Genomic DNA, 13,119 nt, shown 5'->3' on the forward strand with positions numbered 1-13,119 from the left:
GAACTCATCTCAGGGATGCCTGGGTGGCTCAGTCGGCTGAGCGTCCAACTTTGGCTCAGGTCATGATCTCACAGTTTGTGAGTTCAAGCCCCACGTCGGGCTCTGTGCTGATAGCTCAGAGCCTGGAGCCTGCTTCGTATCCTGTGTGTGTGTCTCTCTCTTTCTCTTCCCCTCCTCTGCTCACATTCTCTCTCTCTCTCTCTCTTTCTCAAAAATAAATAAACATTAAAAAAATAAAATAATAAAGAGGAACTCATCCTTGACTTGTTGGTTAGCGTTGTTTAAGCAATATAAAACACATATTTAAGGGGAAAAAAATGGATATAATTTATTGTAATTATAAGTTATTATAGAAAAGTCAAAAACACATACTACAAAGTAAGTCAGGGAGCATTTTTTTATTTTAGATCACAAATAGATCATAAACATAGTCTATGTTTGGAAGAGTAAAAAAAGGAGAATCCTATAAAAATAGAAAATGGGATTGGTATTTATTCATGGCTTTATATATGATATGAAGAAAAGAATGTATTATAAACTTTCCACATTCATAAGTGATACTAAGTTCTTCTAAAAATGAAAATATCAATCCAGCAAAATGAGCCACAATATATATTTTTTTAAATAGCATACAATGTCAGATGACCTCCCCTGTGGAAAAGATGAAGATGTGAATTTTCTCATCTGGAAAGAGAGGAGTTGAAGAGACCATAAACATGTTTATAAGATGATGGGCTCTGAATTATCAATTATGGTGCAGCAGAAAAGACAGTGGGACTAGTGAGACATTGTGTTCAACAGGCCAGTGAAACAATAGGCACTCTAAGAGGGACTGTTGGAAACAAACCAAAAGACATTTGTTTCCAAAGTATAACACCTGGGTGGAAGCCACAGCACCACAAATTAAGGCAGTGACTGTGGAGTCAGAGAAAATGCAGAGGGGACTCTGATGAATGTGTGGCAGGAAGAGCAGCGTGGAGAAAGACAGAAAGATTTTTTTTTAAATAAGCTTCATGCCCAGTGTGGAGCCCGATGAGGGGCTTGAACCCATGACTCTGAGACCAAGACCTGAGCTAAGATAAAGAGTTGGATACTTAACTGACTGAGACACTCATGTACCCCAAGACAGGAAAATTCTTACAGGGAGGGACCCAAATCTGAGGGGATATGACTAAAGTAGCTAAAATATTTAAGAAAGTCCCAGTCTTAGTGATCACAGAGTCTAAGAACACTTCCACAAAGAACCACTCTAAAAGCAATAGAAAACTGAGAGTTAATATTAGGGAATATTATCTTTTACTGTGTTGTCTTACTTGCAGAATTTATTATTCCAAGATATAGCCCAAACTGACTTGACTCTATTCCTGGAGAAAGCTCTATAACGTTTGTGTGAGTCTGTCCTCTGAGGCTGACACAAAGAAAGGGAAATGCAGTCCTTCCACCTAACATCCCTGAATATCTCTGGATGGGATGTGGCAGATTACCTCTGTTGTCTTTAATACCCGTTAGTTCTCTCCAAGTATGCTGAGCTTTATAGGCAGTGCACCAGAGCCACTGTTACACAAGTCAGTCCTGCAGAGTTCATCCCTGCAGCCTTGTCTGCAGGAGAAAAACATTTTCTGAAACAAAGGAGGATTGGAACAAAGTAGCTTTGGAACACAGCACTCTCCATACTTGTTGTATTGAAGGTCTTAAGAGAGGAATGGTTGTAGGTCATAAGGTGATAGAAGGAAAATCAAGTCAGGAGTAGACAGGCCTAATCCTAATGTTTTCATCTAGCTCTCCCACATTTTAGTTGTGTGGCCTGGAGTGGATCATTTCATATTTCTGGGCTTTTGTGTCACCATCTGCAGAAATTTATATGTTTCCTTTCTCCATTGGATTATGTGGGGGCACTTCCACTGAGGGCCAGAGGCAGGGCCTTTGTGAGCCTGAGTCAAAGCTGAGAGGTCACTCCAATGTTACACATCACCTCAGAAATACAAATGTCCCTTGAGGTTTGAATTTCTGCTTTCAGGAAATTACTGGAAATAAAATGTGATTCCTCTTCCTCTTTCTTCTCCTCCCCCTTTTTGTCTTTGTTCTTCTTCCTTTATAGAGTGAAGAGCACAGTGGTAGCAGAGGCAAGAGGAGTGATCAAGGACTATTTGCATTTATCCTCCAAAGTGAGTTATCATAAAGTATCCTGAAATTACAAGAGACATGAGTGAAGTTGAATAGAATCTTGCTTCTATTGGTTACTCAGACTCTTGGACTAGTTCAATAACTGACAACTGTTCTTAAAGGAAGGGTTGCAAAGTCCGGTGTGTGTTCTCGGTCAGCAGACAGGGTGGAGGACACAACAGATAGCTTGGGAAATCTTCAGAAGAAAACAAGAAAGGTAAGGTGTAGTGCATGACAATGTGGAGATGGCCTGGTGTTCAACCTACATCTACCATGGAATGTCAAGGCCCTGGGGAGAGGAAACAAAGCAGTGGTAGAACTCCACTACATAAAGGAAATGTTATAATAGAAAATTCTTATTTGTTAAGTGGGAATAATAGTAATGCTTTCACAACAGAGCTGTAATGAGGATTAAATAAGATAATAAATGAATAAGAACACATTTTATAAACCATAAAGTATTTAAGTGCTATTTTCTTCTATCAGTTATTCCAACTCTTTCAGCTCACAGAAGAGGAAACTGAGATTCATTAAGGGAAAACAAGCTGCCTAAGATCACACAACTAGAAGGAGGCATAATCTGCATTCAAATCCCTTACAGATATATGATCTGCAAGTATTTTCTCCTATTCTGTGGGTTGTCTTTTCACTCTCTTGATACTGTCCTTTGGTGCACAAATGCTTGTAATTCTGATGAATTCCAGGTATCATTTTTTTTCTTTACAGCCTTGTTCTATTTTATGACCAATGAAGATTTATACGTGTATTTTATTCTAACAGTTTTTAGGTTTAGCTCATCTCTAACCCATTTTGTGTTTGTTTTTGTATATGGTGTGATGTAGGGGTTTCACTTCATTCTTTTACATGTGGATTTCCAATTTTCCCAGTATCACTTCTTGAAAATACTATTTTTTCACCATTGAATTTTCTCAGAACTTGTTTTGAAAGTCAGTTTGGAGGAATATGGCAGTGTAGGAGGACGCTGGGCTCACCACGTCCTGCTGATCACTTAGATTGCACCCACACCTGCCTAAATAACCCAGAAAACCATCAGAAGACTAGCAGAACAGATTCTCCAGAGCCAAGCATAGACGAGAGGCCCACGGAAGAGGGTAGGAAGGGCGGAGAGGCAGTACGCACTACACGGACTGGCAGGAGGGAGCAGGGGTGGTGGAGGGGCAGCCCGACGGCAAAACAGAGCCCTCAACTCTGGCTTGTAAAAGCAGAGGGGCTGGACGGAGTGTGTTTGGACAGCAAGTGGGACTTAATATCTGGAAGGTTATAAGCTAACAGCTCTGCTCGGAGGGCTGGAGGACTATGGGAGGGAGAGTTGTTGAGCCCAGATGACAGAGCTCAGCATGGCGGGGAACAAAGGCGTTTGCCAGTGCCATCTCTCTTGCCCATCCTCCAGCCAAAATCCCAAAGGGAACCAGTTCCTTCCAGGGAGCTTGCTTGCACCACCGAAACACCCAATGCTGTGCTTTTGCAGATCCATCCCTACGGCAGCAGGTCTGACTCCCTCCCGGTGGCCCAGGGCCCCTCCTGAAGCGGACCTCCCAAGAAAAAGTGAGCTGGGCCTGCTCCTCCTGCCCCCGTGCACCTTGCTGATCCACCCCAGCTAATAGGCCAGATACCCAGCACCACAAGCCTGGCAGTGTGCAAGTAGCCCAGACGGGCCACGCCAACCCACAGTGAATCCACCCCTAGGAGAGGGGAAGAGAAGGCACACACCAGTCTGACTGTGGCCCCAGCGGCGGGCTGGGGGCAGACATCAGGTCTCACTGTGGCCCCACCCACCAACGCAAGTTATTCAAGACAGCACAGGGGAAGTGCCCCGTAGTTCCCCACCACTCCAGCAACTATCCAAAATGATGAAACAGAAGAATTCCCCTCAAGAGAATCTCCAGGAAATAACGACAGCTAACGAACTGATCAAAAACGATTTAAACAATATAACAGAAAGTGAATTTAGAATACTAGCAATAAAATTAATCGCTGGACTTGAAAAAAGTATAAAGGACAGCAGAGAATCTCTTGCTACAGAGATAGGGACTAAAGAACAGTTAGGAGGAGCTAAAAAATGCTATAAATGAGTTGCAAAATAAAATGGAGGTGACCACAGCTCGGATTGAAGAGGCAGAGGAGAGAATAGGTGAATTAGAAGATAAAATTATGGAAAAAGAAGAAGCTGAGAAAAAGAGAGATAAAAAATCCAGGAGTATGAGGGGAAAATTAGAGAATTAAGTGATGCACTAAAGAGACATAATATACGCATAATTGGTATTCCAGAGGAGGAAGAGAGAGGGAAAAGTGCTGAAGGTGTACTTGAAGAAATCATAGCTGAGAACTTCCCGGATCTGGGGAAGGAAAAAGGAATTGAAATCCAAGAGGCACAGAGAAGTCCCTTCAGACGTAACTTGAATCGATCTTCTGCACGACATATCATAGTGAAACTGGCAAAATACAAGGATAAAGAGAAAATTCTGAAAGCAGCGAGGGATAAACGTGCCCTAACATATAAAGGGAGACTGATAAGACTCGTGACCGATCTCTCTACTGAAACTTGGCAGGCCAGAAAGGAATGGCAGGGGGATCTTCAATGTGATGAACAGGAAAAAAAAAATATGCAGCTGAGAATCCTTTATCCAGCAAGTCTGTCATTTAGAATAGAAGGAGAGATAAAGATCTTCCCAAACAAACAAAAACTGAAGGAATTTGTCACCACTAAACCAGCCCTACAAGACATCCTAAGGGGGATCCTGTGAGACAAAGTACCAGAGACATCGCTACAAGCATGAAACCTATGGACATCACAATGACTCTAAACTCATATCTTTCTATAATAACACTGAATGTAAATGGCCTAAATGTGCCAACCAAAAGACATAGGGTATCACAATGGATAAAAAAACAAGACCCATCTATTTGCTGTCTACAAGAGACTCATTTTAGACCTGAGGACACCTTCAGATTGAAGGTGAGGGGATGGAGAACTATTTATCATGCCACTGGAAGTCAAAAGAAAGCTGGAGTAGCCATACTTCTATCAGACAAACTAGACTTTAAATTAAAGGCTGTAACAAGAGATGAAGAAGGGCATTGTATAACAATTACAGGGTCTATCCATCAGGAAGAACTAACAATTATAAATGTCTATGCGCCGAATACAGGAGCCCCCAAATATATAAAACAATTACTCACAAACATAAGCAACCTTATTGATAAGAATGTGGTAATAGCAGGGGACTTTAACACCCCACTTACAGAAACAGGTAGATCATCTAGACACATGGTCAGTAAAGAAAAAAGGGCCCTGAATGATACATTGGATTAGATAGACTTGACAGATATACTTAGAACTCTGCATCCCAAAGCAACAGAATATACTTTCTTCTCGAGTGCACATGGAACATTCTCCAAGATAGATCACATTCTGGGTCACAAACAGCCTTTCATAAGTATACAAGAATTGAGATCATACCATGCATACTTTCAGACCACAGTGCTATGAAGCTTGAGATCAACAACAGGAAAAAGTCTGGAAAACCTTCAAAAGCATGGAGGTTAAAGAACACCCTACTAAAGAATGAGTGGGTCAACCAGGCAATTACAGAAGAAATTTAAAAATATATGGAAACAAATGAAAATGAAAATACAACAATCCAAACGCTTTGGGATGCAGCGAAGGGAGTCCTGAGAGGAAAATACATCACAATCCAGGCCTATCTCAAGAAACAAGAAAAATCCCAAATACAAAATCTAACAGCACACCTAAAGGAAATAAAAGCAGAACAGCAAAGACATCCTAAACCCAGCAGAAGAAGAGAAATAATAAAGATCAGAGCAGAAATAAACAATATAGAATCTAAAAAAAACGGTAGAGCAGATCAAGGAAACCAAGAGTTGGTTTTTTGAAAAAATAAACAAAATTGACAAACCTCTAGCCAGGCTTCTCAAAAAGAAAAGGGAGATGACCCAAATAGATAAAATCATGAATGAAAATGGAATGATTACAACCAATCCCTCAGAAATACAAGCAATTACCAGGGGATACTATGAAAAACTATATGCCAACAAATTGGACAACCTGGAAGAAATGGACAAATTCCAAACACCCACACACTTCCAAAACTCAATCAGAAGGAAATAGAAAGCTTGAACAGACCCATAACCAGTGAATAAATTGAATCAGTTATCAAAAATCTCCCAACAAATAAGAGTCCAGGACCAGATGGCTTCCCAGGGGAGTTCTACCAGACGTTTAAAGCAGAGATAATACCTATCCTTCTCATACTATTCCAAAAAACAGAAAGGGAAGGAAAGCTTCCAGACTCATTCTATGAAGCCAGTATTACTTTGATTCCTAAACCAGACAGAGACCCAGTAAAAAAAAAAAAAAAAAGAGAGAACTACAGGCCAATATCCCTGATGAATATGGATGCAAAAATTCTCAATAAGATACTAGCAAATCGAATTCAACAGCATAGAAAAAGTATTATTCACCATGATCAAGTGGGATTCATTCCTGGGATGCAGGGCTGGTTCAACATTTGCAAATCAATCAATGTGATACATCACATTAATAAAGAAAAGATAAGAATCATATGATCCTGTCAATCGATGCAGAAAAAGCATTTGACAAAATTCACCATCCTTTCTTAATAAAAACCCTCGAGAAAGTCAGGATAGAAGGAACATACTTAAATATCATAAAAGCCATTTATGAAAATCACACATCTAACATCATCCTCAATGGGGAAAAACTGAGAGCTTTTTCCCTGAGATCAGGAACACGACAGGGATGTCCACTCTCACCGCTGTTGTTTAACATAGTGTTGGGAGTTCTAGCATCAGCAATCATATAACAAAAGGAAATCAAAGACATCAAAATTGGCAAAGATGAAGTTAAGCTTTCACTTTTTGCAGATGACATGATAGTATACATGGAAAACCCGATAGATTCCACCAAAAGTCTCCTAGAACTGATACATGAATTCAGCAAAGTCGTAGGATACAAAATCAATGTACAGAAATCAGTTGCATTCTTATACACTAATAATGAAGCAACAGAAAGACAAATAAAGAAATTGATCCCATTCACAATTGCACCAAGAAGCATAAAATACCTAGGAATAAATCTAACCAAAGATGTAAAAGATCTGTATGCTGAAAACTATAGAAAGCTTAAGAAGGAAATTGAAGAAGATATAAAGAAATGGAAAAACATTCCGTGCTCATGGGTTGGAAGAATAAATATTGTCAAAATGTCATTACTACCCAAAGCTATCTACACATTCAATGCAATCCCAATCAAAATTGCACCAGCATTCTTCTTGAAACTAGAACAAGCCATCCTAAAATTCATATGGAACCACAAAAGGCCCCGAATAGCCAAAGTAATTTTGAAGAAGAAGACCAAAGCAGGAGGCATCACAATCCCAGACTTTAGCCTCTACTACAAAGCTGTCATCATCAAGACAGCATGGTATTGGCACAAAAACAGACACATAGACCAATGGAATAGAATAGAAACCCCAGAACTAGACCCACAAACGTACGGCCAACTCATCTTTGACAAAGCAGGAAAGAACATCCAATGGAAAAAAGACAGTCTCTTTAACAAATGGTGCTGGGAGAACTGGACAGCAACATGCAGAAGGTTGAAACTAGACCACTTTCTCACACCATTCACAAAAATAAACTCAAAATGGATAAAGGACCTGAACGTGAGACAGGAAACCATGAAAACCTTAGAGGAGAAAGCAGGAAAAGACCTCTCTGACCTCAGCTGTAGCAATCTCTTACTCGACACATCCCCAAAGGCAAGGGAATTGAAAGCAAAAATGAATTACTGGGACCTTATGAAGATAAAAAGCTTCTGCACAGCAAAGGAAACAACTAACAAAACTAAAAGGCAACCAACGGAATGGGAAAAGATCTTTGCAAATGACATATCGGACAAAGGTCTAGTATTCAAAATCTATAAAGAGCTCACCAAACTCCACACCCGAAAAACAAATAACCCAGTGAAGAAATGGGCAGAAAACATGAATAGACACTTCTCTAAAGAAGACATCCGGATGGCCAACAGGCACATGAAAGGATGCTCAACGTCACTCCTCATCAGGGAAATACAAATCAAAACCACACTCAGATATCACCTCACGCCAGTCAGAGTGGCCAAAATGAACAAATCAGGAGACTATAGATGCTGGAGAGGATGTGGAGAAACGGGAACCCTCTTGCACTGTTGGGGGGAATGCAAACTGGTGTAGCCACTCTGGAAAACAGTGTGGAGGTTCCTCAAAAAATTAAAAATAGACCTACCCTATGACCCAGCAATAGCACTGCTAGGAATTTACCCAAGAGATACAGGAGTACTGATGCACAGGGGCACTTGTACCCCAATGTTTATAGTAGCACTCTCAACAATAGCCATATTATGGAAAGGGCCGAAATGTCCATCAACTGATGAATGGATAAAGAAATTGTAGTTTATGTACACAATGGAGTACTACGTGGCAATGAAAAAGAATGAAATAGGGCCCTTTGTAGCAACGTGGATGGAACTGGAGAGTGTTATGCTAAGTGAGATAAGCCATACAGAGAAAGACAGATACCATATGTGTTCATTCTTATGTGGATCCTGAGAAACTTAACAGGAACCCATGGGGGAGGGGAAGGAAAAAAAAGAGGTTAGAGTGAGAGAGAGCCAAAGCATAAGAGACTCTTAAAAACTTAGAACAAACTGAGGGCTGATGGGGTGTGGGAGGGAGGGAGGGTGGGTGATAGGTGTTGAGTAGGGCACCTGTTGGGATGAGCACTGGGTGTTGTATGGAAACCAATTTGACAATAAATTTCATATATTAAAAAAAAAGAAAAAAAAAGAAAGTCAGTTTGACTACATATGTGAGGATTTATTTCTGAGATCTACCATTAATCTATTTTACTGCTTATGCCCTAATATAACTTGAATAATGTAATGTAATCTTTATGCCAGTGTCCCCAGTCTTGATTAACGTATCTTGTCTTGAAATATACAATAGTTAAAATGAAAAAAGGAAAATAATTCAAGCGTATATAAAGGAAAAAAGCTGTGCTTTGCTTCATGCATCCTCACCCTTGAATCCTATCCTACAGTTTCAAATTTTTAGGTGTTTTATTTATTTATTTTTGTTTTTATTTTTACATCTAAGAAACTTACTCAGCTCTTTCTGGATTTAATACCCTTTAAAATTATTTTTAAATTAAGTTTTCTATTTTAATTCCAGTATAGTTAACATACAGTGTTTCATTAGTTTGGGGTATACAATATAGTGATACAACAATTTTGCACATTATTAAGTGCTCATGATAAGTGTATACTTCAATCCCCACCATATGTTTCACCCATCCCCCAACCTATCCTCTCTGTTCTCTATAGTTAAGAATCTGTTCCTTGGTTTTTCTCTCTTTCTTTCCTTTGCTCATTTGTTTCTTTCTTGAATTCCACATGTGGTGTTTGTCTTTCTCTGACTTATTTTACTTATCATTATACTCTCTAGCTCCATCCATGTTGTTGTAAATGACAAGATTTTATTCCTTTTTATAGCTGAATAATATCCCATTGTATATATATACCACATCTTCTTTATCCATTCATCTACTCATGGAAACTTGGGCTATTTCTACAATTTGGCTATTGTAAATAATGCGGCTCTAAACATAGGGGTGTGTGTATCCCTTTGAATTAGTGTTTTTATACTTTTGGGGTAAATACCAAGTAGTGTGATTTAAGGATCACAGTGTAGTTCTACTTTTAATTTTTTGAGGTGGCTGCACCAGTTTGCATTCTCACCAACAGAGCACAAGTGCTCCTTTTTCTACACAACCTCTCCAACACTTGTTGGTTTGGGGGTGTTGAGTTGTATACTTCTTTACATGGTTTTGATACTAACCCTTTATCAGATACATCAATTGCAAATAGTTTCTTCTATTCCCAAGGTTTCCTTTTAGTTTTGTCAATTGTTTTCTTCATTGTTCAGCTTTTTATTTTGATGTAGTACCAATAGTGTATGTTTGCTTTTGTTTCCTCAGGAGACATACTTAGAAAAATGTTGCTATGGCTAATGTCAGAGACATTATTGTCTGTGCTCTCATCTAGGATTTTTATGGTTTGAAGTCTTTAATTCATTTTGAATTTATTTTTGCATATGGTGTAAGAAGGTGTCCAGTTTCATTCTTTTGCATGTAGCTCTCCAGTTTTCCCAACAACATTTGTTGAAGACACTTTTTTTCCCATTGCTTATTCTTGCCTCCTTTGTCCAAGATTAATTGACCCTATAACCTGTGTTTATTTCTGGGTTTTCATTTCTGTTCCATTGAATTGTGTGTCTATTTTTGTGCTCATACCATAGTGTTTTCATTACTATAGCTCTGTAGTATAATATGAAATCTGAAATTGTGATACCCCCAGTTTTGTTCTTTTTCAATTGTTTTGGCTATTCAGGGTTTTTTTTGGTTCCATGCAAGTTTTAAGATTGTTCTAGTTCTGTGAAAAATGTTGTTAGTATTTTGATAGGGATTGCATTAAATTTGTAGATTGCTTTGGTTAGTATAGATATTTTAATAATATTTATTTTTCTAATCCATGAGCAAGTCTTTCCTTTTTTGTGTGTCATCTTCAATTTATTTATTAATGTTTTATAGTTTTCAGAGTACAGATCTTTTACCTCTTTGGGTAAGTTTCTTCCCAAGTATTTTATTATTTTTGGTGCAACTCTAGACAGAAGTGTTTTCTTAATTTCTCTTTCTGCTGCTTCATTATTAGTATGTAGAAATGCAACAAATTTCTGCACACTGATTTTCTTATCCTGTGACTTTACTGAATTAATTTATCAGTTCTAATTTTCTGGTGGAGTCTTTAGGGTTTCCTATATAGAGTGCCATGTCATCTGCAAATAGTGAAAGTTTTACTTCTTTCTTACAAGTTTGGATATCTTTAATTTCTCTTTGCTGTCTGATTGCGGTGGCTAAGACTTCCAGTACTATATGAATAAAAGTGGTGAGAATGAACATCCTTGAGTTGTTCCTGACCTTAGGGGGAAAGCTCCCAGTTGTACCACATTGAATATGATGTTGGCTGTGGGTTTTTCAGCTATGGCCTTTATTATGTTGAGGTAGTTCCCTCCCAACCTACTTTGTTGAGGGTTTTTATCATGAATGGATATTGCACTTTGTCATATGCTTTTGCTGCATCTATTAAAATGATAATATGGTTTTTATCCTCTCTTTTATTGATGTGATGTATCATTTTGATTGTTTTGTGAATACTGAACTGCTCTGCATCCTGGGAATAAATCCTACTTGATCATGGTAAATGATTTTTTTAAATATATTGTTGATTTCAGTTTGCTAGTATTTTGTTAAGGAGTTTGCATCTATGTTTATCAGACATATTGGGTTATAGTTCTCTTTTGGTGATGTATTTATCTGGCTTTAGTATCAGGGTGATACTGGCCTCATACAATGAATTTGGAAGTTTTCCTTTCTCCTCAATTTTTTGGAATAATTTGAGAAAGATAGGTATTAACTCTTCTTTAAATGTTTGGTAGAATTCGCCTGTGAAGCTATCTGGTCCTGGACTTTGTTTGTTGGGTGTTTTTTGATTACTGATTCAATTTCATTGCTAGTAATCAGTCTGTTCAAATTTTCTATTTCTTCCTGTTTCAATTTATCATTCAGAAATGGATAAATTCCTAGAAGGATATAACCTTATATATAACCTTATATATATTTGGCAACCTAGAAGAAATGGATAAATTCATAGAATATATAGAAATAGATATAGAAATATTCTATGAATTTATCCATTTTTCTAGTTGGTCCAATTTGTTGGCATATAATATTCATAATGTTCTCTTACAATTGTTTTTATTTCTGTGGTGATGGCTGTTATTTCTCCTTTTTCATTTTATTTTGTTTCTTTGGGTCCTGTTTTTATTTTGTTTGTTTGCTTGCTTGTTTGTTTTTTTAATGAGTCTGCCTAGAAGTTTATCAATTTTGTTGATCTCTTCAAAGAATAAGGTCTTGGTCATTGATCTGTTCTATTATTTTATTAGTTTCTACATCATTTATTTATACTCTAATATTCATTACTCCTTTTCTTCTGCTGGGTTTCAGTTTTGTTTTTTTCTTCTATTTCTAGTTGTTTTAGATGTAAGGTTAGGTTGTTTATTTGAGATATTTCTTGCTTCTTTATGTAGGCTTGCATTGCTAAAAACTTTCCTCTAAGAACCACTTTTGCTGGCCATCCCAAAGATTTTGGATTATTTTGTTTTCACTTTAATTTGTTTCTATGTAATTTTTGTTTCTTCTTTTATTTCCTGGTTCACTCACTCATTGTTTAGTAGCATGTTATTTAACCTCAATATACTTGTGGTCTTTCCAGATGTTTTCTTATGGTTGATTTCTAGTTTCATAGTGTTGTGGTCAGAAAAGATGTAAGGTATAACTTTGATCTCTTTTAATTGGTAGAGATTTTTTTGTAGGATAATATGTGATCTATTTTGGGGAATGCTCCACATGCAAATGAAAAGAACATGTATTCTGTTGGTTTAGGATGGAATGTTGTGGATATATCTGTTAAATCTATATAGCCCAGTGTATCATTCAAAGCCACTGTTTCTTAATTGATTTTCTGTTTGGATGATCTGTCCATTGATATAAGTGGGGTGTTAGGATCCCCTATTATTATTGTATTACTATAAATTGGTTCCTTTATGTTTATTATTAACTGTTTTATGTATTTGGGTGCTTTATGTTGGGTACATAAATATTTACAATGGTTTTATCTTCTTTTAGGATGGTCCTCTTTATTTTTACTTAGGACCTTCTTTTTCTCTTGTTACAGTCTTTGTTTTAAAGTCTATTTTGTCTGGGGTACCTGGCTGACCCAGTCAGTAGAGCATGTAACTC

The sequence above is a fragment of the Panthera tigris genome, chromosome B1, assembly GCF_018350195.1.
Source record: "Panthera tigris isolate Pti1 chromosome B1, P.tigris_Pti1_mat1.1, whole genome shotgun sequence".
NCBI classification, from domain to species: domain Eukaryota; kingdom Metazoa; phylum Chordata; class Mammalia; order Carnivora; family Felidae; genus Panthera; species Panthera tigris.